The following is a 27,244-nucleotide window of genomic DNA, read 5'->3' as shown; positions in this document are numbered from 1 at the left end:
CGAGGAAGTCATCCCGTAGATCCATGTGCAGGAAAGTAAACCAACAATTCACATGTAGTCAGTGAGGGAAGTGATATGATAGATTAGGACTTAGGAACTGTGGCAGCCCAGACAAAGAACAACTGAAGAATATGTAAAGAATGTGACATACTATGCTAAAAGGTCTGGAGCAAAAATAAGGCTACTAAACATACGTGTCCTTGAATTGATCCATTAAGAAAAGTGGCCGGCAGCCAACTGTTGAAAGGATTGGGGAGTACCACTATGTTGCAGGCAATGGACAAGCTAATATATGTCTATTGTATGTTGTCCTTTAACCCTTGCAGCAAATATGTGAAGTATTTGTTAACTGACGCCTAGAGAAGTTAAGTAATTTTCCCAAGATGCATCCATAGCAAAATAGAGCTCTATTTAAATCTACTTTTAACTTACACCAAGGGCTGACTTCTTTTCATTACACTAGTGATTCTTAACTGGTTGATTTTATACCTCAGAGTACGTTTGGCAATGTCTGGAGACATTTGGTTGTCACAACTGGGAGAGAGATGCTACTGACATCTAGTGAATAGTGGCCAGGAATGCTACTAAACATTCCACAGTGGACAGGCCAGTCCCCGCAGCAAAGAATTATCCATACCAAAATGCCAGTAATGCCAAAGGTGAGAAACTCCGCATTATACCGTGCCACGTAGAGATAGACAAAAGTGCTTTCTTTAGGCAGAAGGGAGAGTTGTTCTAAGGAGATGCTAGAGAACATCACTTGAATAGCTACAGTTGAATGCCATGATAAGGAATCTGAAATGTATCCTAATACCAAGATGCTACTGGAAAAAATGCCAATAATATGTTAAACTTTTCTTCTAAATTAGTTCCTCTACAAACCTAGAGGGTACATTCATATTGCTGCTGTTAAATTGTTCTCCTCACATGCATTTCAGGAAGAAAATCAGAAGTTACAGATACATACACACAGAAACACACACAACATCACCCCAATATAAAAATAAATGTCAATATAATCAAGAATTGCATTTTTTTCATGAGATTGTATGTAACTCCCAACAATTAATATTGTTAAATATGTTTTGTAAAAATTTAAAAAATACTTGGTAGTATTCCTTCTCAGAGCACAGTATGTCAAGTCCTATTCATCTAATGCAAAATCCTGAAAGCAGTCCCGTTTACAGAAAATGTTCTGGACTTCCACACCAGGTAGAATTTACAGAATGAGCAGTGATGCAAGAAGAAGCTTAACCAGTTCATTTCTGTGCAACCAGTACACACAAAGGATATGGGGGAAAAAAGAAATTTAAAAAAAAATAAGGAAAATGAAGATGGTAGAAAGCTCATCCTGATCATTATAGATTGAATCCACAAAGCCAGCCAAAGAATGAGCTATGATGGCATATAGACTGACCTCTAACAGGCTGTCTACTGCAGCACATTACCATGTAGGAAGCTGAGACAGTTTGGGATTTGGTGAGCAAAAAAGAAATAGGTAAATGTGATGCATTCTTATAAATATGATCATCATTTTTCCAAAGGCAACTATTAGCGGCCCCATAAAGAGTATTATACTTTTGATTCATATATCATGTGATAGTGATGGCTATTAATGATATTATACAGTTATCCACATAATAGTTCTTCCTAATTTTTCCCTTAAGAATATAATGCTTGGCTTAAAGCAAAAGTTTGAAATCACAAAGCCTCCAATACTTTTTAAGAGATCTTAAATTAAAAATGAGCTAATTACTCAATTACCCCGTTAAATTATTTTTTCTCTCTCTTCCTCCCACCCCCCATCTCTCTCTCTCCTCTCTCTCTCCTCCCCCCCATTCTGTGTGTGTGTGTGTGTGTGTGTGTGTGTAAACACACTCTGGAGGTGAAAAGGCTATTTTGTGATAAACATAAGTTGTTGGAAATTGAGATATTATCCATTAGCAATTTCATTCACTGTAATACTGTAATGATTACAAATATATTCATACCTCAGGAAAAATGTGTATCTTTTCTTTATTTCCATTTAGGATTTTAAGTGATCCATCTCAAAAAAGTATAAATTCTTTTTTTTTTTTTCAGTTTCACAGCTTTCATTGAATTCTTACCATGTGCTGTGTTCGGCTCTGGGGCTGCGTATAAATGTTGGTTCTCTTTTTTTGTTTTTTTTTTAAATTGAAGTATAGTTGATTTCCAATATTGTGTTAGTTTCATGTGTACAGCAAAGTGATTCAGCTATACATATTTATATATTATTTTTCAGATTCTTTTCCATTATAGGTTATTACAAGATACGAAATATAGCTCCCTGTGCTATACAGTAAATCCTTGTTGTTTATTTTATATACAGTAGTGTGTATCTGTTAATCCCATACTGCTAATTTATCCCTCCCCCTTTCCCTTATGGTAACCATAAGTTTGTTTTCTCTGTCTGTAAATCTGTTTCTGCTTTGTAAATAAGTTCATTTGTATTATATTTTCAGATTCCACATGTAAGTGATATCATATGGTATATGTCTTTGTCTGACCTACTTTACTTTGTATGATAATCTCTGGGTCCATCCATGTTGCTGCAAATGGCAATATTTCATTATAAAAAAGGGTAAATTCTTAATGGTAAATTGATTTTTATTCAGTCTAGGAAGAGTTAATTTTTCCAAAGAATTTTTGAATGAGAAAAGATGTATATGTGCTACAGTTTTGCCCATTTGAACATTTCTCTTAGGCAGTTGTTTATTTCTACATCATGTATGTAAGTTAAGCATTTCCCCATTCATTTTGTATCTTTGTCTATTTAAGGATCTCATTGAAATCTGTCCAACAGACACAAAAATGTCAGATTCATTTATTTTTTAGGATAGATGGTTTCTCAAGAATATAACATTAGTAATCATTATGTAGAACAATTACGAGATTTTTATTCTAACAGTAACCTCATGATTATTATACTACATGCCAATTTCAAAAAACAATTAAAAGTCCTCTAAAACATTAAATACAACAAAACTTGAAAATATAAACTAGGTGTAAAAATGTGTGTTTTTATAATAAAGTACAACTTTAGGACTAAATATATAGAGAAGGAGTGTTATAATAAAATGTCAGCTGTTAATGGACATAAAGTAAAGAATAGTGTTTAAAATATTTAATTACTTTGGACACTAAGAGGATGAGATTTTTAACACTTACAACATCATAAGTTTAACACATCATACCTGGGAAAGGGAGCTGGAAAAAAACCCTCTATTCCTGAGGAAGGGGCAGATCACCATGTGAGCCCAGAATTACAATTGGGGGATCCGCAAGAGCACTGAGAGGTCACACTCCAAATTCCAGGGAAAACTGTGAGCCTAAGACTGAAGCTTAATTAGAGAATTAACTAACACCCATCAGAGTGGAAGCAGCTGTGAGTGGTACCAAAGTGTGGGAGAGATGTTCACTGACACTCATGCAAAGAGAAGACCTAGAGCTAAAGGGAGAGCAGATAGAAAAGTTTTTGCAAGCCAGCTCTACTCTAAACACAAGTTAATGCTACAGAAATTTGAAACCTCTTGTGCACTGAAGGTATAGGTAGCAAAAAACAAACACTACATTGAGCTGAATAACAATAAAGCATTGTATCTGTGATCTTTTTTCATAGCAGTCAGATTAATTACTAGGAATGCATCATATTTACTTCCATTTTGCTCCCCAAGTCCCAAACTGTCTTAGCTTTCTAAATGGTAATGAGCTTACAGGTGACAGTCTATTAGATGTCAGTCTGTATGCCATGAGAAGCTCACTCATAAGCAGACCTTTTTGATTCAATCTTAATCATCAGAAGGACTCTTGATTGCTTTCGTTTTTCTTCTTTTGACTTCATCTCAATGTGTACTGGTAGCACTGAAATGAATGAATTGATACTCTCCTTCTTGGATCATTCAGTGCTCCTGGAAATTGCACCTAGGGTGGAATTCCAGGATCTTTTTTTTTTTTTTTTTGGTAAATGAGATTAGTGCCAGGATTTTACATTCATTGCTAGTGGAGATTATCAAAATAAAAAACTCTTTAAAATAGTACACTAAGTGAACTGGGAGAATATATTTAAAGGTAACATGTATGACAAAAGCCTTGTATCTACAACGGTTTTATTTTGTTCTTATTTTTCTAGGTTTTTGAGGTGGAAGTTTAGATTATTAATTTGAGACTTTTCCTTAGGCATGTATTAGTGTTATAAATTTCTCTGTCAGCACTGCATTACCTGTGTCCCACAAATTTTGAAATATGTATGCCATTTTCATTCAATTCGATATATTTTTAAAACTTTCTCTTGAAACTTCCTTTTTTTCCCTAGATTAGAAATGTGTTGTTTTGTTTCCAAGTGTTTGGAGATTTTCCTGTTATGTTTCTTTTATTTATTTCTAGTTTGATTTTATTGTGGCTGGAGAACACATTCCATATGATTTCAAATTTTGTGAATTTGTGGAGTTTTATTCATGGCCCAATATTTGGCCCATCTTGGTGAATGTTACTTGAATATTGAAAAAAAAAGTGTATTTTGCTCTTGTTGCGTAGAATATTCTATAAATGTCAATTAGATCGTGTTGGCTGATATTATTGATCTTTTCCTATATAATTTCTGGTTTTCTTGGTAGTTCTCTCATTTGTTGAGGGAGAGCAGTTAATGTCTTCAACCATAATTGTGTATTAGTCCATTTCTCTTTTGTTCTATGGTTTTTCATTCACACATTTTGCAGTTCTGTTTTTTTGGTACATGTACCTTTAGAATTGCTATCCTTCTTGTGGATTGATCTCACATGGCAGAAAAGAGTAGGAAGGCTCTCTGGGGTGCCCTTAATAAGGCACTAATCCTATCCAGGGCTCCACCTTCATGACCTTATTACCTTTCAAAGTCCCTGCCTCCTAATACCATCACATTGGGGATTACATATGAATTTGGGGGGGGACACACATTGGGGATTACATATGAATTTGGGGAGGGGACACACACCTTCAGTCCATTGCATTACCTACTCTTCACATCTTAACAGAGACCTCACTTCTTCAGAAAGGACATTTCTGACCTATATAAAAAACACTCTCCATACTTTTTCTCACTCATGCCTGATCTTTCCCTTCATAGGATTTGTCATAATCTGCAGTAATTTACATGCATGTATTAAGGATGTATTATTTCTCTTTTCCATTTTAAAGTAAGCTCCATGAGGGCAGGAATCATGCTTTTATCATTTATGTCTGTATTCTCAGTGCTAAACACAGTGCCTGGCACCAAGGAAACATTCATTAATTGAATTAACATTTACTACCAATAACAATGTAAAGATATATACATGGTTTGCCTCATAATAGATATATTATTTTATACTCTATAAACTTTCTAAAATAAAATTTAATTTAAAAACTGAAAGTGATGGGTACGAATGACAGTTTGTAGATTTTGCTTGCACATGTAAGTAACAGAATCATTTAGGTACATAAAAATTCTCAAAAACATTCTTAATTAGTTAACATGGATGTCATTGCAAGAGGCACCTGTGGACTTATATAACAACATGCAATACCACTCATTCCCTAGTACTAACTGAATCACAGTAGTCCTAGGCTACTCTCGCACAATGAATTTATATGCACTTATGAGAACAATTTGGTCAAAGTCTTCAAGCAACAGGAATGTTTCTGTATGATTTTTAATTATATGAAATAGCCATAGGAAGTAGCTTCATTCCTTTATTGGGACATACAGGGAGATAATTTATCATCCATCTATGATTCTGGTATCAATTACTATAAAACACTTTAAACACCATTTACACATTTTCCAACAGAGCTTACTTTTAGTGTTGTTAACCTATAGTAGCTAAAACTTTTCTAGATTTGAGTATATGCTTCATCTTCCCTGTCTTGTAAGGACGATTCAGTCAAAGAGCTTTTTTACCTGCACAGTTGGACCAATTTCAGAAAAAGGAATTTTTTCCCCCTTTGTTGCTACGGCCACTGTGATAGAAGCTACTGGTGACAGTGGAGAAGGCACATTTTCAGAATTCTCATGCTGGAGCAGTGGGAGAGAAAATATATCAGCAAGATCCCTTATCTGTCACAACTCCAAACAGTTAGACAGGTGCAACAGTTATTTGTTCTTATAAATAAAGATACCAACAGTCCCTCACTGTTAATGGGATTATAAAATTCATTCCTGTAAAAATGCCTAAGTTTCCTTGAATCCCTGTGGAGCTTCCCAGTGTGACTTGTGAGAAGCATTTGAAGTGGATTTAGTATTTGTTTAGAGACTTCTGCTCAGTGCTAATATTTCTTACATCTGCAATTATAGTAGAATTACACTACATGTACACAGAGATACATACAGGTTGATCTTTTCTAAAACCTTGCTCAACTTAGAAATTAGCTGAACTACAATTAGCAGTAGCCTTGAGAGAAATTCATGGGGAAGTCTGATTCATCTTAGAGACATATCTAAACAAGATATACCAGTAACGTGTTGTTGGATTCTATTTGCTAGTATTTTGTTGAGGATTTTTGCATCTATATTTATCATTGATATTGGTCTGTAATTTTTTGTAGTATCTTTGTCTGGTTTGGGTATCAGGGTGATGGTGGACTCATAGAATGAGTTTGGGAGTCTTCCTCTGCAATTTTTTGGAAGAGTTTGAGAAGGATGGGTGTTAGCTCTTCTCTAAATGTTTGATAGAATTCACCTGTGAAGCCATCTGGTCCTGGACTTTTGTTTGTTGGAAGATTTTTAATCACAGTTTCAATTTCATTACTTGTGATTGGTCTGTTCATATTTTCTATCTCTTCCTGGTTCAGTCTTGGAAGGTTATACCTTTCTAAGAATTTGTCCATTTCTTCCAGGTTGTCCATTTTATTGGCATGGAGTTGCTTGTAGTAGTCTTTTATGATGCTTTGTATTTCTGCGGTGTCTGTTGTAACTTCTCCTTTTTCATTTTTAATTTTATTGATTTGAGTCCTCTCCCTCTTTTCCTTGATGAGTCTTGCTAAAGGTTTATCAATTTTCTTTATCTTCTCAAAGAACTAGCTTTTAGTTTTATTGATCTATGTTATTGTTTTCTTTGTTTCTATTTCGTTTGTTTCTGCTCTGATCTTTATGGTTTCTTTCCTTCTACTGACTTTGGGTTTTGTTTGTTCTTCTTTCTCTAGTTCCTTTAAGTATAAGGTTAGATTGTTTATTTGAGATTTTTCTTGTTTCTTGAGGTAGGACTGTATTGCTATAAACTTCCCTCTTAGAACTGCTTTTGATACATCCCATAGGTTTGAGATCGTCATATTTTCGTTGTCATTTGCCTCTAGGTATTTTTTGATTTCCTCTTTGATTTCTGCAGTGATCTCTTGGTTATTTAGTAATGTATTGTTTAGCCTCCATGTGTTTGTGTTTTTTACGTTTTCTTCCCTGTAATTGATTTCTGATCTCATAGTGTTGTAGTCAGAAAAGATGCTTGATATGATTTCAATTTTCTTAAATTTACCAAGGCTTGATTTGTGACCCAAGATGTGATCTACCCTGGAGAATGTTCCATGTGCACTTGAGAAGAAAATGTAATCTAGTGTTTTTGGATGGAATGTCCTATAAATATCAATTAAATCTCTCTGGTCTATTGTGTCATTTAGAGCTTGTATTTCCTTATTAATTTTCTGTTTGGATGATCTGTCCATTGGTGTAAGTGAGGTGTTAACGTCCCCCACTATTACTGTGTTACTGACAATTTCCTCTTTTATAGCTGTTAGCAGTTGCCTTATGTATTGCGGTGCTCCTCTGTTGGGTGCATATGAATATAGATGCAAAAATCCTTAACAAAATACTAGCAAACAGAATCCAACAACACATTAAAAGGATCATACACCATGATCGAGTGGAATTTATCCCAGGGATGCAAGGATTCTTCAATATACACAAATCAATCAAAGTGATACACCATATTAACAAATTGAAGAATAAAAACCATATGATCATCTCAATAGATGCAGAAAAAGCTTTTGAGAAACCTCAACACCCATTTATGACAAAAAACTCTCCAGAAAGTGAGCATAGAGGAAACCCACCTCAACATAATAAAGGCCATATATGACAAACCCACAGCAAACATCATTCTCAATGGTGTAAAAATGAAAGCATTTCCTCTAAGATCAGGAACAAGACAAGGATGTCCACCCTCACCACTCTTATTCAACATAGTTTTGGAAGTCCCAGCCACAGCAATAAGAAAAGAAAAAGAAATAAAAGGAATACAAATTGGAAAAAAGTAGTAAAACTGTCACTGTTTGCAGATGACATGATACTATACATAGAGAATCCTAAAGATGCCATCAGAAAAGTACTAGAGCTAATCAGTGAATTTGGTAATGTTGCAGGATACAAAATTAATGCACAGAAATCTCTTGCATTCCTATACACTAACAACAAAAGATCAGAAAGAGAAATTAAGGAAACAATCCCATTCACCATTGCAACAAAGAGAATGAAATATGTGGGAATAAACCTACCTAAGGAGGTAAAAGACCTATACTCAGAAAACTGTAAGACACTGATGAAAGAAATCAAAGATGACAAAAACAGATGGAGAGATATACCATGTTCTTGGATTGGAAGATTCAATATTGTGAAAATGACTCTACGACCCAAAGCAATCTACAGATTCAGTGCAATCCCTATCAAATTACCAATGGCATTTTTTACAGAACCAGAACAAAAAAATCTTAAAATTTGTATGGAGACACAGAAGACCCCGAATAGCCAAAGCAGTCTTGAAGGACAAAAGCAGAGCTGGAGGAATCAGACTCCCTGACTTCAGACTATACTACAAAGCTACAGTAATCAAGACAATATACTACTGGCACAAAAACAGAAATATTAGATCAATGGAACAAGATAGAAAGCCCAGAGATAAACCCATGCACCAATGGTCAACTAATCTATGACAAAGGAGCCAAGAATATACAACGGAGAAAAGACAGTCTCTTCAATAAGTGGTGCTGAGAAAACTGGACAGCTACATGTAAAAGAATGAAATTAGAACACTCCCTAACACCATACACAAAAATAAACTCAAAATGGATTAGACACCTAAATGTAAGACTGGACACTATAAAACTCTTAGAGGAAAACATAGGAAGAACACTGTTTGACATAAATCACAGCAAGATCTTTTTTGATCCACCTCCTAGAGTAATGGAAATAAAAACAAAAATAAACAAATGGGACCTAATGAAACTTAAAGGCTTTTGCAGAGCTCAGGAAACTACAAACAAGACGAAAAGACAATCCTCAGAATGGGAGAAAATATTTGCAAACGAATCAGCGGACAGAGGATTAATCTCCAAAATATATAAACAGCTCATGCAGCTCAATATTTAAAAAACAAACAACCCAATTAAAAAAATGGGCAGAAGACCTAAGTAGACATTTCTCTAAAGACATACAGATGGCCAAGAAGCACATGAAAAGCTGCTCAACATCACTAATTATTAGAGAAATGCAAGTCAAAACTACAATGAGGTATCACCTCACACCAGTTAGAATGGGCATCATCAGAAAATCTACAAACAACAAGTGCTGGATAGAGTGTGGAGAAAAGGAAACCCTCTTGCACTGTTAGTGGGAATGTCAATTGATACAGCCACTATGGAGAACAGTATGGAGCTTCCTTAAAAAACTAAAAATAGAATTACCATATGACCCAGTAATCCCACTACTGGGCATATACCCAGAGAAAACCATAATTCAAAAAGACAAAGGCACCCCAGTGTTCATCGTAGCAGTATTTACAATAGGCAAGTCATGGAAGCAACCTAAATGCCCATCAGCAGACTAATGGATAAAGATGTGGTACATATATACAATGGAATATTACTCAGCCATTAAAAGGAATGAAATTGGGTCATTTCTAGAGACGTGGATGGATCTAGAGACTGTTAGACAGAGTAAAGAAAGTCAGAAAGAGAAAAGCAAATATTGTATATTAATGCATATTTGTGGAACCTAGAAAAATGGTACAGATGAACAGGTTTGCAAGGCAGAAATAGAGACGCAGATGTAGAAAACACACATATGGACACCAAGGGGGTAAGTGACAGGAGGTGGTGGTGGTAGTGGGATGAATTGGGAGATTGGAATTGACATATATACACTGATATGTATAAAATAGATAGCTAATAAGAACCTGCTGTATAAAAAATAAATGAAATAAAATTTTAAAAAAATAGATATACCAGTAAAAACTCAGTTTGAACTTATCAATTGCATTAAGGACTGTAGAGATAAAGTATATTGTTTCCAAATCAAAAGAAAAGGCTAGAATATTCTCTACCAGTAATCAGAGATGACTTTAGTACTTAATTTCCAGACCTGAAACAGTGAATATGTATTATTAAGCATAGAGATATATTATAGAGAGTCATATACTGTGTGTACAGAGAATTATGAACATTCATTGTAATCAGTTATCTTTTGCCATAGATATCCAGGCTAAAACCTAGTTTTTCTTATACAAGTAGGTATATTATAGAGTTTCATAATATAGTATACCCAAACCCATCAGTACTTCATGAAAAAATTTCATAAAGCTTGTAAAATATCTGAAATGTTATACAAAAACTTGCTTTGAAGGAATTACGTACAATATTCTGAGAATTGTGTTTATAATCTTAATCAGATTCTCTTTGTATCTACAAAGTTCCTATCCATAGTTAAAGACTCCCAGGACTAAAGTAAATATTTAGATTCAGAAACAGCATACCTATGAAAAAGTAAAGGGAAGGAATTGTAGATTAACAAGAAGAATTTAGTAAATTAGAAACATTAATACTCAGAAGGAAGGAAGTATTTATAAAATGGAATGTCACCCAGAAAACCAACATAACTCTTGTGCAATATAAGAGGAAAAGGAAAAAAAAAATTAATAAAATCAACTAAACATTAGCTATTCATTAAAAGTAGCATCTTTTGGGGACTTCCCTGGAGGTCCAGTGGTTAAGACTCTGTGCTTCCAGTGCAGAGGGCATGAGTTCTAACCCTGGTAGGGGAAGATCTCACATGCCGCATGGTGTGGCCAAAAAATAAAAGAGCATCTTTTGTTAGATTGTTTGACATTACTAGCATTGTAATCATATGATAAATGTATTTATAAGTAAATCCTTGACATAATTAGGAAAAGACACTTACCTAGAGTTGATTTTTCCTAACTGTAAACGTGGCTATCCATCCACTTTCCAGTCTGTAAAAAATATATCCAAAATGTTATTGGACATATATTTTCTAAGAACAAAACAAAAAAGCTGACTCTAGCAAGTTTCAGGATCATGCTTTGCTGTCTATTAATTTCAAGATGCCCGTTACAATTTTCCATAGACTACAGTGCAATAGTGTAATATAACCAAGTAGTGAAGAAGACCAGCAAAGATTTATGCAGCCTTACTGCATGCTTTATACTAGAACAGATACTTGATATGCATCGTCTCATAGTGACTTTATCAGGTGATGCAGTGGTCTGTTTTCAGCGGTCTAGGTTCAGTCACAAAACTAGAGTCAATGCAAGAATTCTGGGAAGAAAAACAACATCTTACTATAGGAATTATGGTTTACAGAATACCAGAGTGCTCAGGAGAAAAAAGGGAAAGCGCCACCAATGTCAGGGGAGCTGCAGCTGGAAAGGCGGCGATAGATATTGAGTACCTCACTTAAAAGGAAGTGGTTTCTCAAAATCACACCCAGAAACTGCTGCAGTTCTCCAGAATCTCTGAAAAAGTCCACACGAACTGTTGCAGAGTGCTGCTGTGAAATATGTGGTAAACAAGCACTCAGTGAGAATTGTCTGTGAATCTCACATGTGGCTGCAATTGCCTCTGCTCAAGTCCCTCTCATACAAACCACTTGAACTTAATGGTGGAGTAGGGCTGCACACACCCAAATTCATGGTTTGGTGTGTCAGATAACATCAGTTCATGGCACGATGAATTAAGGGTTCATCTAAGGGTTCATTAAGGGTTCATCTAAGTGGCACGATGCCTTAAGGGTTCTGGACAAGTATTCAGTCTCTGCAAGGGCCCAGCACCAGGCTTTTTCTGTGCATGCACCCCAATGTTCATTGCAGCACTATTTACAATAGCCAGTCATGGAAACAACCTAAGTGCCTATCGATAGATGAATGAATAAAGAAGATGTGGTACATATATACAATGGAATATTACTCAGCCATAAAAAGAAATGAAATTGAGTTATTTGTAGTGAGGTGGATGAACCTAGAGTCTGTCATACAGAGTGAAGTAAGTCAGAAAGAGAAAAACAAATACCGTATGCTAACACATATATATGGAATCTAAAAAAAAAAAAAAAAGATTCTGAAGTACCTAGAGGCAGGACGGGAATAAAGACGCAGACCTACTAGAGAATGGACTTGAGGACACGGGGAGGGGGAAGGGTAAGCTGGGACAAAGTGAGAGGGTGGCATGGACATATATACACTACCAAACGTAAAATAGATAGCTAGTGGGAAGCAGTCGCATAGCACAGGGAGATCAGCTCGGTGCTTTGTGACCACCTAGAGGGGTGGGATAGGGAGGGTGAGAGGGAGACACAAGAGGGAGGAGATATGGGGATATATGTATATGTATAGCTGATTCACTTTGTGATACAGCAGAAACTAACACAACATTGTAAAGCAATTATACTCCGACAAAGATGTTGAAAAAAAAATTAGAGAAAAAAAAGTGTCGAAGTGACTGGATATCCTAATGAATGAAAAATAAATCTCGTCATACATGTTCTAGCAAGATGTTCTTTGTTTAGTATTTGTGACTTCCTTTTGCTCCCACTGCAGTGTAAATTCATGACTATATTGATACATGGATGATAAGTTGCTGTGCGTTCTTAGTAATCGACTTACATTTACGAAGTTTTAGGTTAACTTTCCTGAAGTTAGCTGGTAATGAAAATGCCAGATATCTTTTTTAGTATTTATAGATACATAGAGATGGAGACAGAAATAAAGAAGGTATAGATATCAGAATTAGATTTAAATAATTTCCCCAGTGGCGGACTAAGCTATGGTGCTAGGGCTTAAACAGGGCATTTGATTCAGGTAGTTATTAATCCCATAATTACTTATGAGTTTGGCACTGAGCTGGCACTAAGCATGGTGAGTTAAACAAACACAGTGCCTGGATCTATCAAAATTTTCTAATTCATATTCCTTGCAAAGTAACATAGAGGAATTTACAACTATGAGATGATGTGGTCATGTATGCCAAGAAAAGATGTAGCTGAGCAGAGTTAAGACACCACACATTCTGACCGGTGTGAGGTGATACCTCATTGTGGTTTTGATTTGCATTTCTCTAGTGATTAGTGATGTTGAGCATCCTTTCATGTGTTTGACAGGAATAAAGACGCAGACGTAGAGAATGAACTTGAGGACATGGGGTAGGGGGGAAGGGTAAGCTGGGACGAAGTGAGAGAGTGGCATTGACATATATATATACACTACCAAATGTAAAATAGATAGCTAGTGGGAAGCAGCTGCATCGCACAGGGAGATCAGCTCGGTGCTTTGTGACCACTTAGAGGTGTGGGATAGGGAGGGTGGGAGGGAGACGCAAGAGGAAGGGGATATGGGGATATATGTATACGTATAGCTGATTCACTTTGTGATACAGCAGAAACTAACACAACATTGTAAAGCAATTATACTCCAATACAGATGTTAAAAAAATAAATGAGGTATTGTATGTTAAAAAAAGAGACACAATACACAGTATTGGGAAACTGCAAGTAATTCTATATGACTAGAGTAAGAAAAAAAATGGCATGGTGAGAAGGGAGGTAGGTAAAAGTAAAGTCATGACATGAATTTTGTGCCACAGAGAAGTTTGGACATGATTCTGTATTCAAGTTTTGCTACCAAATAATTTTTAAAGGAACATGTATACAAATAATTGTATTTTAGAAAAAAAAAGAGCAATTTGAGTTTGAGTCCAAAGCAGAAAAAAATATTTGATGCTATCGCAATCATTGAAGTCAGCAGTGCTGAGTCTGGTGCAGTGCAGCTGGAGAAAGGGAGATGGATATGGTCGGCTGAGGGGACAGTAAAGTAAATTGGACTTGCTTTCAGAATGAGGGAAAACCAGTGTCTGGCTTTAGCATGGTGAGTTAAACGTTCCATATAAATAGATTAAATGACATATCAACAATGAGTAACCTGAGAAGCAAAGGGGCTCAGGTAGAACTAATTTTTAGCCCATAAATAGTAGAAGTGGAAGAAGAGACAATAAATTACAAAAAAGAATCACATCCAGTGTCGCAGCAGGGACTTGAAATAAGGAATAAGGAATTGGCCAAGCATACCAGATAACAAAATTAGGAGGAGTACGGTGATACGCAATCCATTGCAATTTACCGATTAGAAGATTATCAGTGACCCTTGCCAGAGAAGTTTTGGTGGAGTAGAGAATAGAAATCAGACTGCAGTAGGTTGAGGAGGGATTAAGAAGCATGAAGGATGTGCAGATAGATTTTGCAACTACTGTTCTTGAGGACCTTGAGTATAATGACAAAGAGAGATTGGGACTCAGGTTGAAGGGATTTTTTTTTTTTTGCTGCTATTGCTTTTATAAAATAGAGAAATTTGGGATTGTTTACATGTATTAAAAAGAACCCCCCCCCCAATATTTACAGAGTCCACAGTTTATACACATTAAATGAAATGTCTCCCATTTTCTCATTTTATATATTTTCTAATTCCATGGCCAAATAATATTGCTCTGCTGTGTCAATGAACTCACTACCCCCTATATTTACACCCTGAAGCCTGTTCCTTGATGTTCTGATTTTCCTTTTGTTGCAGATATCCTCCTTCCTCAGTGTGTGTGTGTGCGCGCACGTGTGTGTGTGAATGAGAGAGAGAGAGGTGTGTGTATGTGTGTGTGTGAGAGAGGGAGAGGAGGGCTGTGGGTGGATACACTGGACACTGAGGGCGCTGTGTTTGTGTAATGTGTATTTACAAGCTTTTGTGATTCAATATGAGGAGGAAGGGGTGAGGGAAAAGGTGAAGAGAATAGGATGGTATAGGTAATAGGAGTGGATGAGTGCCATCTCCAGTTTTAGTGGAGAGGGAAAAAGTGAGTCTCAGTCAGAGATGGAGCAAGGAGTGGAGTCAGAGATGGAGGGTAGGGGAGTCAGACAGAGGGAGGTTGGTGAGCTGAACGTCAGGGTTGGAGTGTGTGAGAGAGGACTGGAATGTGAGTAACGGTGTGTAACCATGAACATCTGCATCTCTGCAGCTGTGGGAAGTGTGCGAGGTGTGAGGGTTCCTGTGTTTCAGTGTGGGAGTGGCTGTGACATAGTGCCAGTGACTGAGAGTTGGTGCCGGTCCGTACGTCTGAGTGACTGGAGTGAGGGAGGGCGACTGAGGCTGAAGGCAGATGCTTAGAGGTAGGCAGGCAAGAGCAGCTCCCCTAGTGACTGTCTCTGGGATTCAGATGAAATGCTCTGTTGAATTATAGCTCTAGTTTCTAGCTAGACTTTTAGGAAAGCATTCTCTGAAGTAATCTGAGAAACTCCATGAGATAGGAGAAAAAATAATGTCAATTAAAAAATGTTTATATTTATACAGAAAGCAACCATTTGCAAATCATCTTCGTCTTTCTCTTTTCCTAAAAGCGGACTAACTCAACAACTGTTACTGAGTGCCTATTCCATGTCTCCTTCTGAGGTTGCAGTGATGAGGAACTAGGCTGACATGGTGCCTGCCCTCATGGGGTGTGTATTCTAGTTGGGGAGAAAGAAAAGAACAAAATATACAAATGAGCTCATGATTTTTGAGGAGGTTAATGAAGGAGATCTTTTAAATTATAGGGAATAGAAAAAAAGGAAGTTTACCTGCTTAGGTTCCTGTTTACCTAAAAGGAACAAGAAAGTTTCTTTGAAGTGGCAATGCTTAGGCTGAGACCAAAAAGAACTCAGTGTTTGTTTTATAATCCTGTAGTGATTTTTTCATAACAGATTGGCTCCTGGAGTTGCTCAGAAAATTCTTTGTTTTTAAGGAAATATATTGCTGCTGTTCCTTACTTTACAACATAAACCTTAAGTTTGCCCATATGAAAATTCACCAAATCATCAAACAATTTCTGTAATTTAAAGCATCTCCCTTTTTTTTATGGATGTGCTAAATAACTTGATCATCATTGGCTGGCGCCTTGTTAAAAATAGAAACTCTCAAGCCCTTCACTAGACCTGATGGGTCAAGAAACTATATTTTAACAAGGTCACTCTGAGATTTGAAAGCACATTGAAGTTTGAGAAGTACTGTTAGGGAATATGTGAGAAATCATAATTTGTTTTCTGCCTCTAAGACAACTTAATATACCTAGAACAATGGTGTCCAACAGAAATATAATTTGAGATATAGGTAATACATTTAAAAAATTAAAAATAGTAAAGTTTGTTTTAGTATTATATTGTATTTAACCCACTTTAAAAATTATCATCTAAACATGTAGTCACTATAAAAATTATTAATAATTACATTCTTTTTATTACTACTAAGTCTTTGAACTCCAGCGTGTACTTTATAGTTACAGAACACGTCAAATAGAATGTGAAATTTTCATGGGACGTACTTGATCTGTATCTTATACTGCTTCAGTTTTTAAATTTAAATTATTTAATATTAAAGAAAATTTTAAATTTAGTTCCTGTTCCACTAGTAACATCTCAAGCGCTCAGTACCCAGATGTGGCTGGTATCTATCATATTGGATGGTACAGCCCTAGAATATTTCTCTACAAGCCTCTTAGAGCACATCTGCTCAGTCAGTCCACAAGATAACTGCTTTTTGTTTTTTACATTATGACCCAAATTGTAAGTTTTATATGTATCCCATATTAGCTATATTTTAAGTTAAGGAAGTACACTTTCCAAATTATATTAAAATCTCTCCAGCTATTTATATATGATAGATTGACAAATAAACTGACAGAAGAACTTCATACAGATTTTTCAGAAACAGATATTTCAACTGCATGAAATACTACAGTGTAGAAAATGACTTAATGGTTAAAATGATTGTATTTTAGTAAAAATTCAAGCCACAAAACAATTTTTAGCAGTTAATATGAGATAATTTAAAAGAAAAGTGTGCATTTATTTAAGCATGTATACGTATAAATGGTGGGTATACATATTAATATGCACATTGTCTTACTAAACATTTATGCTGGATGTAAAGTCTTTTCACTAGTGTTTCAGACTATGATTTTGGTAGTAATTCAATTACCCTAACTTTCCTTAAGTTTTCTTGTCAGTGCAAACTCTTAACTTTCTCTGTTAACTTTATAAATATAGTAACTATTAATCCAGTAACTGTTAAGCCTCAACCAATCCGGATGAACAAATCGTGGTCTCAGATCCTCATTTGCACTTTTATTTTATCTATCATATTCAATAGCAGTTATGATCTTACCTGGTAAGAAAATGAGTTGTCATCTAATAAGCGAAATAACCTCAACCTCAAAACATCTGTGAAATTCAAGAACATCAAATTAAATGTGTAATGGTGTTCACTTCAATTGTAATAGCTCTAAGAGAGGAAAATATGTGGGCACACATGAAATAATCAAGTGTTCAAAATGTCTGCTTTGCTTATTATGCAAATCTATTGTTTTAAAGAGTTTAAACTTCCTTAATAGGAATAAAACTGCCACAATTACTACTACCACTTTAAATATTAAAATTAGCTAAGGTAGATATAATTGAGAAAAACATTTAGGCAAAATTTAGCTGGAGTTTTGTTCATTTAATTTAGTGAAAATGTATTTTTAGATTTTTTCAGACTCAGTATGCAGGAACGTTTATTTCAATATATTTAAATATTTTTGGTAGAAACACCATAGCTTGATTTATTCATCTTATATATTATTTGTACTCTGGTCTCAATAAAATAAAGAGAATTTATATTATGCCAAAATTGTATTTGCTGATTTTGGAAAGGGAACTTTTGCTTAGGCATGGCAGTATAAAAATAAAAAAATATAAACGTTTCAATTAGAGCTTTTCCAGATAATTTGCAATACCATTTTTTGAAAATGGAAAATAAAGGCTTTTTTTAAGGGAAAAAAGTCAGTAAAATTTAAATTAGCTCAATTTCCAGGAATATAGGGTAAACATGCATTTTTCTATTCCTCCCTCTAAGTAAGACTCTGGACATTATATATAAAATAAACACTAAAAAAAAAAAAAATCTCTGAAAGTTCGAGAACAACAGACTTACTACGTACTTCACTGTCAAGGGACCTCAGGATCCAAGGAACAATTGGGTGGTGAGTTTCCTGGGTTTTCTTACTGCTTCATTTGTGATCGACTTGAAGCTGAAGAAGCCAGCACCTGGGAGATGTCAATACGTGCAGACAAAAGTAGCCCAACCTAGTCAAAGGAAAAGGGGTAACCTAACAAGATAGAAACATTTTGGACGACAAATGCTCTATTCCAACCAAACATCATAAAAGGAAAAACTGTGACCCCACTACCAGCCTCACAAGTAAAGGCCAAGTGGGTAGATTAAACTTCAGTTGCATGCCTTGAGCTGAGTGGTTGATTTCTGCTGCTTCTAAACACGGCGGCTGCCATACCAGGAATGATCATGTCCATTGATATCTACCACTAATCAGGATGCTCTTTCTTTTTGAAAAACATTAATTTTACCAAAATTACATTACCAAATATAATTATTCTCACAATAATTAGATGTGTAATAATGCCTTGATTTATTTCATCTTTTGAAGAGATACATGTTAAGTGCATTGAAATGTAGTTTATTTGTCTTTAGGAATTGATATACACATGAAAGTCTTTGATTAAGTGTGAGCAAATTTAGTTTAGCCATTCATTCATCCATTTATTCAGAAATAACTTTTATGTGTCTGTTATATGCCAGTCACTGTTCTAGGCTCTTGGACTTGAGCAAAATAGGCCAAAAAATCTGCTTTTCTGGCACTATAAATTACATAGGATGGATAATAAAAGGTAATAAGAGCTATATGAAAAGTAATAGACCATTGTATGAGGGTATGGAAGGTAATTTTAAATAGAGTAGTCAAAGTAAATCTCATTGAGTATATGACATTTGAGCAAGGATGTTTGCATTACGTGATAAATCATCAAATATAGAAAACTTTTGAGTGGAATTTATGATGTAAGTTAAGTTGACACTGCTTTGTACAAACATCTCAGCACCAAACATGTAAGTTAAACCTTGGAGTTGTAAAAGTATTATTTTTCTCAGGATAGAAATGTTAGCTTGCCTTACACAGGTATACAATATATATACTTATATATACATATGTATATATGTACATATGTACTATATATAATTTTAATTTCTGGATAGGCTACAGATAGCATTTTATGGGACAAAAGTTGGCAAATTACTAACAGAGTGATCATAATTATGCAAGTGCAGTTTGAATTTACCTAATTTGAACTGGCGTTGAATATTCATCATAGATTTTATGGCGTACAAAATGCAACTGCCAAATGGAAGCCAAAGCATACAAACAAAACAAAGCCTTGGGGCTCTTAGATCTGTGTAGTAATTGATACATTAATTGATGTGAACCAGATTGAAAAGTTCTTCACTTTAAAAAATTAAGTACCTAAAGAATTAAAGAAAACATGTCATGGTTGAACAATCACCTTCTGTTTAAATAAATAAGTTATTTTACAAAATATTGGGTTATTCATATTTTATAGGGGTAATGTACTTAAAAGGCTGACCAAGTAATTAGAGATAATATTTTATGCCAAGTTCGGAATAACACAGACATAGAGGATTTCAAAAGATTTTAAGCAAACTTCAAAAAAAAATATACAAAGTTTCTAATGGAAAGTTTTTTTTAGACTAGTAATAGTTTAGAGCAATTATTACAGACTGAATCAGAGATACACATGAATTAATTTTCAAATGTAATTCTGATTGTAATGTTGCTAGTATATCATCTGTATAACACATTCATCAATGAAACCCTGTATACTCAAAGGATAAATTAAAACATACCAAGTAACAAGGTGTGATTTAAGATTCAAAAATAAAAACAAAAAAAAGAACTAAGTCATACATTTGTTAATAAGCCCATAACCTAACTAAATTTTTCAGAGCAATTCAGTCTGTTTGGTTTAGGGTGTCAGGTATGCAGCATCAGGCTGTCAGAGCTATATCAGTTCATTTTATTTCACTAAGCAAGAAGAATATCCACATTTTCATCTCCAATCTATCAGCATTTAGCCATTGTTTAATTCAGTACAAACTCTGATGATCTCATTCATTCAAATATAACATTTCTTTGCAAACTACCCACATTTTATTAACAATCTGAAGTTTCTTTTGATTTCTAGAATCCACCAACTGCTGGGCATTTCTAGGTTGTCCCCCTGCAGTCTTCTCAAATGGAATTTGTTTAAAAACAAAAACGTATGAATCTTTATCTTCAAGCCCCAAACTACCAACCCCTCAAATTATGTCTTAAGTATTTTAATTGCCACCCCACCCTTATTGTCTATACCTACTCTTTATTTTTGCTTCATCATGTAGAAGATAACATTGTTACCTACTTTGACTCTCATTTTTAAAAGAAACTCTAAGCAGTTTCCTTATACATAGCTTTTCCCCAATCTGAATAATTCACCATTCTGCAAAGTGATCAGTCTTTGTAAACCTCCGCAGCATAATTTTCTCATTATTGCCTTTCGGTTTGCCCCCACTGAACTCCTTGAGTCTGCTATGACTTCTCTGCTCCCTTTTTGCCTGTTTTACAAATAATCTTATTTAAGACTCATTTCAAATTAAACTTTTTATTACACCATTTTATTGACCACCAAATGTGAAAGTAATTTCCCTTTACTCCAGAATCATACAGAATGAAAAATAGGTAGTTTCTTTTATTCACACCTTTTACAACATAGAAATTGGCAAGATTTAAACAGAACACATGGGGCTTCCCTGGTGGCGCAGAGGTTAAGAATCCGCCTGTCAATGCAGGGGACGTGGGTTTGAGCCCTGGTCCGGGAAGATGCTGTGGAGCAACTAAGCCCGTGCGCCACAACTGCTGAAGCCCGTGCGCCACAACTACTGAAGCCCGTGAGCCACAACTGCTGAAGCCCGTGCGCCACAACTACTGAAGCCCGCACGCCACAACTACTGAAGCCCGCGCACAGCAAGAGAAGCCCCCACTCGCCACAACTAAAGAAAGCCTGCATGCAACAACGAAGACCCAACACAGCCAAAAATAAATAAATTAATTAATTAAAAAAAACAACTTATGGCAGGAAGACTGCTCATCACACTGTTCAAGCTATTCTCTGTCATGGAAGGTGAAAAATTGGGTAGAATTTGTGTCTCTGAATTTTAAAAGAATTTGCACATCCAACTACAGAGTGAATTAGACCTAGGCATGTGCGCTCCTGGAGAAACTAAAAGATGGCAAACAGTTAAACCAATAATCCTCAAATAATTATTTTAGTCAGGGCAGGGAAAAATGGTTTTCTATTAATAAAATGTGTTTTTTTCCTCTTATATCTAAATTAGCCATTTACAAGTACATTTATTATGTAATTTTCTGAAGCAGGTATTTTGTTGGAGAAAAGGCATATTAAGCAATTTTAACATTTATGTAATAAATTTAAATCAACTTTTACAGGTGAATATCATACTAATTCGTAATATCCTGATTCAGATGTTCAGCTTGTGATTGTGTCTGGGTTTTGACAGGGTTTTTCATTATTAATAGACCATTTTCTTTTAGAGCAGTTTCAAGTTTAAATTGAGCAGAAAGTACAGAGAGTTTCCATATACCTCCTCTTCCTTGACCACCCTTCCTGCACCTCCTCAATTACCCCTCTTATTAACAGCCTGCATTGTTATTGTGATGCCATTATTGGATTGGACAAGGGAATAATGTCATGTATCCATCTTTGCAGTATCAGACAGAATACTTTCACTATCTTAAAACTGCCCTGTGTTCCATCTGTTCATTCTTACCTCCCTCCCACTGAACGCATGGCAACCACTGATATTTTTACTATCTGTATAGTTTTGCCTTTCCAGATTGTCCATAATTAGAATCATATGATACATACACTTTTCAGACTAGCTTCCTTAGCTTAGAATTCATACATTTATGGTTCCTTTTCAATAACATTTCTTTTCATGGTTTAATGATATTCCATTGTGTGAATGTACCAAAATTTAACCATTCGCTATTGAAGGACATCTTGGTTGCTTTCAGTTTTTGGCCATTATGAATAAAGTTGCTATAGACATATTCATGTGCAGATGTTTGGGTGGATATAAGTTTTCAGTCATTTGGATAAATATCTATGAGTATGATTGCTGAATCCTATTGTATGACAGTGTTTAGCTTTAGCTTTGTAAGAAACTGCTGTAACTATGTACCAAAGTAGCTGTACCATTTTGCATTACCAGAAGGGAATGAATGAGAGTTCCTGTTGCTCCACATCCTCGTCAGCATTTGGTGGTGTTTGTTTTAGATTTTAGCCATTCTAATAGGTATGTAGCACTATCATGTTTTAGTTGCCATTTCCTAAAGACACATGTTGTTGAGCACCTTTTTGCATGCTATTTGCCATCATCCTATTTGGTGAGAGTTGTGTTCAGTCTTTTGTCTTGTTTTGGTTTTGGTTTGGTTTTCTTACTGTTGAGTTTTAAGGATTCTTTGTTTATTTTAAAAACAATAACTTTATAAAGGGTACAGGTCCTTTATCAGGTATGTGTTTTGCCAATATTTCTCCCAGTCCGTGGTTTGTCTTTTTTTTTCTTAACAGTCTTTCCCGTAGCAAGTTTTAATTTTAATAAGCTCTGTCCTATCAATTTTGTCTTTCATGGGTTGTATCTTTCAGTTTTGTGTCTAAAATTCATTGCTAAAACCAAAGTCACCTAGATATCCTCCTATGTTATCTTAGAGAAATTTTATAGATTTGTATTTTATGTATAGTTCTATGATACATTTTTAGTTAATTTTTTGAAGGTGTCAGGTAAATGTCTAAATACTTTTTTTCATATTCAGTAGGCACCTGCTGATAATTTATTAGTTACATGATTATATTCACTTTTTTTGCACATGGATTTTCATTTGTTTCATTGCCATTTGTTGAAAAAATAACCTATTCTCCATTCAGTTGCTTTTATCCTTTGTCAAATCTTAGTTCACTATATTTGTGTAGGTCTCTTTCTGGGCTTTCTATTCTTTTCCATTGACCTTTTCGTCTGTTCTTTTGCCAATGCAACACTGTCTTGATTATTACAGCTTTATAGTAAGTCTTGAGATAAAGTAATGTCAGTCCTGACTTTTTTCTCCCTCTTCACTATTGTGTCTGATATTCTGGGTCTTTTGGCTTTCCATATAAACTTTAGAATTACTTTATCAATATCCACAAGGTAACTTGCTGGCATTTTTATGGGGATTGCATTGAATCTATGGATCAATTTGGGAAGAACTGACCACTTGACAATACTGACTCTTATTAACCATGAACAGGGAATATCTCTACATTTATTTGGGTCTTCTTTGATACCTGTCATCAGAATTTTATAGTTTTTTTAATATATATGTTGTGAATATTTTACTGGATTTATACCAATGTGTTTTGGCAATTTTTTAGTGCTGCTATAAATGGCTTTGTGGTTTTAATATCAGATTCCGATTGTTCATTGCTGGTATGTAGGAAAGCAATTGGCTTCAGTATATTAAACTTTTATTCTGCGGTCTTGTTACAGTCACTACTTGTAGGAATTTTTGTTGTTGAGTTTTTGAGATTTTCTACATAGGCAAGCATGTCATCTACAAAGAGAGATTTTATTTCTTCCTTCCCAATCTGTATACTTTTTATTTCTTTTTTAAAAATCTGATTGCACTGGCTAGGACTTCCAGTATGACGTTGAATTGGAGTGGTGAAAATGGATGTCTTTCTTTTGTTACTGACCTTAGAGGGAAAGCTTCTAATGTCTCACAATTAAGTATAATGTGAATTGTAGGATTTTTGTAGATGTTCTATATCAAGTTGAGGAAATTCCCCTCTATTCATAGTTTGCTGAGTTTTTATCATAAATGCATGTTGGGTTTTATAAAAGGTTTTCTTGCATCTATTGACATGATCATATGACTTTTCTTCTTTAGCCTGTGAATGGGAAGGATTACATTAATTGATTTTGAATGTTGGGCAAACTTACATACTTAGAATAAATCTCCTGTGGTTGTGGTATATAATTCTTTTTATATGTTGTTGGATTTGACTTATAAATATTTTGTTGAGGATTGTTGCATGTATATTCATGAGACATACTGCTCTGTAATTTTCTTTCTTGTGATGTCTTGCCTGGTTCTAATATTAGAATATTGCTGGCCTTATAGTATGTGTTAAGAAGTGTTCCTTCTTCTTCTACGTTCTGAACAATATTGTAGAGAACTAGTTAATCTTCATTAAATGTTTCATAGAATTCACCAGTGAAAACTGCTGTGCTTGATAATTTCTGTTTAGGAAGGTTATTAATTACTAAGTTTCTTTAGTAAATGTAGGCCTATTTACATAATTTATTTATCCTTGTGTGAGCTTGACAGAATGTGTTTTTCAAGGAATTGGCACATTTCATCTAGGTTATCAAATTTGTGGAGCTAGAGTTTTTCATATCTTTTTAATGTCCATGGGATCAGTAGTGATATTCCATCATTCATTTCTATATTAGCAGTTAGTATCTTCTCTCTGTTTATCTTGGTTAACCTGCCTAGCAGTTTATCAATTATATTCATCTTTTTAAAGAATTATCTTTCAGACTTATTTGTTTTCTTGTCTTCAATTTTACTAAATTACACTTCAGTTTTTATTACTTCTTTCCTTTAGCTCACTTGGATTTAAATTTTTATTCTTTTTCTAAATAGTTTCCTCAGGTAAAATCTAGGATTTGGTTTTAGATTTTTCTTTTTTCTAATCTATGTATTCAGTGCTACAACTTTCCCTTTAAGTACTGCCTTTCCCTTTAAGTACTCCCACAAATTTTTTAAGTTGTATTTCCATTTTCATTTATTTCAAAATAATTTTAAAATTTCTCTTGAGACTTTAGTAAATTACTTTGCTATTTAAAAAAAAAATAACTGTCCTAGAGAGTTGGCTCTATTCATTTATTATGAATCTGGGTCTTTGGTGTCACATTTCTCAAAGATTCTTCTATTTTTAACATCTTTTTTGGAGTATAATTGCTTTACAATGGTGTGTTAGTTTCCGCTGTATAACAAAGTGAATCAGCTATACATATACATATATCCTCATATCTCCTCCCTCTTGTGTCTCCCTCCTACCCTCCCTATCCCACCCCTCAAGGTGGTCACAAAGCACCGAGCTGATCTCCCTGTGCTATGTGGCTGCTTCCCACTAGCTATCTATTTTACATTTGGTAGTGTATATATGTCCGTGCCACTCTCTCACTTCATCCCAGCTTACCCTTCCCCCTCCCCGTGTCCTCAAGTCCATTCTCTACGTCTGCATCTTTATTCCTGTCCTGCCCCTAGGTTCTTCAGAACCAGTTTTTGGGTTTTTTTTAGATTCCATATATATGTGTTAGCATACGGTATTTGCTTTTCTGTTTCTGACTTACTTCGCTCTGTATGACAGACTCTAGGTCCATCCACCTCACTACAAATAACTCAATTTCGTTTCTTTTTATGGCTGAGTAATATTCCATTGTATATATGTGCCACATCTTCTTTATCCATTCATCTGTCAATGGACACTTAGGTTGCTTCCATGTCCTGGCTATTATAAATAGAGCTGCAGTGAACATTGTGGTACATGACTCTTTTTGAATTATGGTTTTCTCAGGGTATATGCCCAGTAGTGGGATTGCTGGATCGTATATTAGTTGTATTTTTAGTTTTTTAAGAAACCTCCATACTGTTCTCCATAGTGGCTGTATCAATTTACATTCCCACCAGCAGTGCAAGAGGGTTTCCTTTTCTCCACACCCTCTCCAGCATTTACTGTTTGTAGATTTTTTGATGATGGCCATTCTGACCGTTGTGAGGTGATACCTCATTGTAGTTTTGATTTGTATTTCTCTAATGATTAGTGATGTTGAGCATCCTTTCATATGTTTGTTGGCAATCTGTATGTCTTCTTTGGAGAAATGTCTGTTTAGGTCTTCTGCCCATTTTTCGATTGGGTTGTTTGTTTTTTTGATATTGAGCTGCATGAGCTGCTTATAAATTTTGGAGATTAATCCTTTGTCAGTTGCTTCATTTGCAAATATTTTCCCCCATTCTGAGGGTTGTCTTTTCATCTCCTTTATGGTTTTCTTTGCTGTGCAAAAGCTTTGAAGTTTCATTAGGTCACATTTGCTTATTTTTGTTTTTATTTCCATTTATCTAGGAGGTGGGTCAAACATATCTTGCTGTGATTTAGGTCAAAGAGTGTTCTGCCTATGTTGTTCTCTAAGAGTTTTATAGTGTCTGGCCTTACATGTAGGTCTTTAATCTATTTGGAGTTTATTTTTGTGTATGGTGTTAGGGAGTGTTCTAATTTCATTCTTTTACATGTAGCTGTCCAGTTTTCCTAACACCACTTATTGAAGAGGCTGTCTTTTCTGCATTGTATATTCTTGCCTCCTTTAACAAAAATAAGGTGACCATATGTGCGTGGTTTTACCTCTGGGCTTTCTATCCTGTTCCATTGATCTATATTTCTGTTTTTGTGCCAGTACCATACTGTCTTGATTACTGTAGCTTTGTAGTATAGTCTGAAGTCAGGGAGCCTGATTCCTCCAGCTCCGTTTTTTTCCCTCAAGACTGCTTGGCTATTCGGGGTCTCTCCAGCCACAGTAGCCATCCTTGAAGACACAGATCTGTCTGTGACTAACACTCACTGGCAAGTGGAAACTCTCACTTTCTGAATGCAGGTTCATTGTTCAATTATTTTTTTAAGGCTACATTTTTGGCTACAGTGAATCCCTAGAGCTCTCTGGTTTTCGCTCTGTATAGTCTGTTTGGTATATGTGTATGCACACACGATGAAACTCTGCCACAGTGATCCAGGTTCTCAGCTCTCAGCATCCGTGGATGACTCCTGTGGACTCGTGACCTACAGCAACATACGGCAAAGACTTCTAGCTGTCATTCCAGAGGTATTGTGTTCTAGTAAGGGGTTCTCCACCCCCTCTTTTAG

The sequence above is a fragment of the Balaenoptera acutorostrata genome, chromosome 18, assembly GCF_949987535.1.
Source record: "Balaenoptera acutorostrata chromosome 18, mBalAcu1.1, whole genome shotgun sequence".
Classification (NCBI taxonomy): domain Eukaryota; kingdom Metazoa; phylum Chordata; class Mammalia; order Artiodactyla; family Balaenopteridae; genus Balaenoptera; species Balaenoptera acutorostrata.
This window is presented reverse-complemented; position numbering follows the sequence as displayed.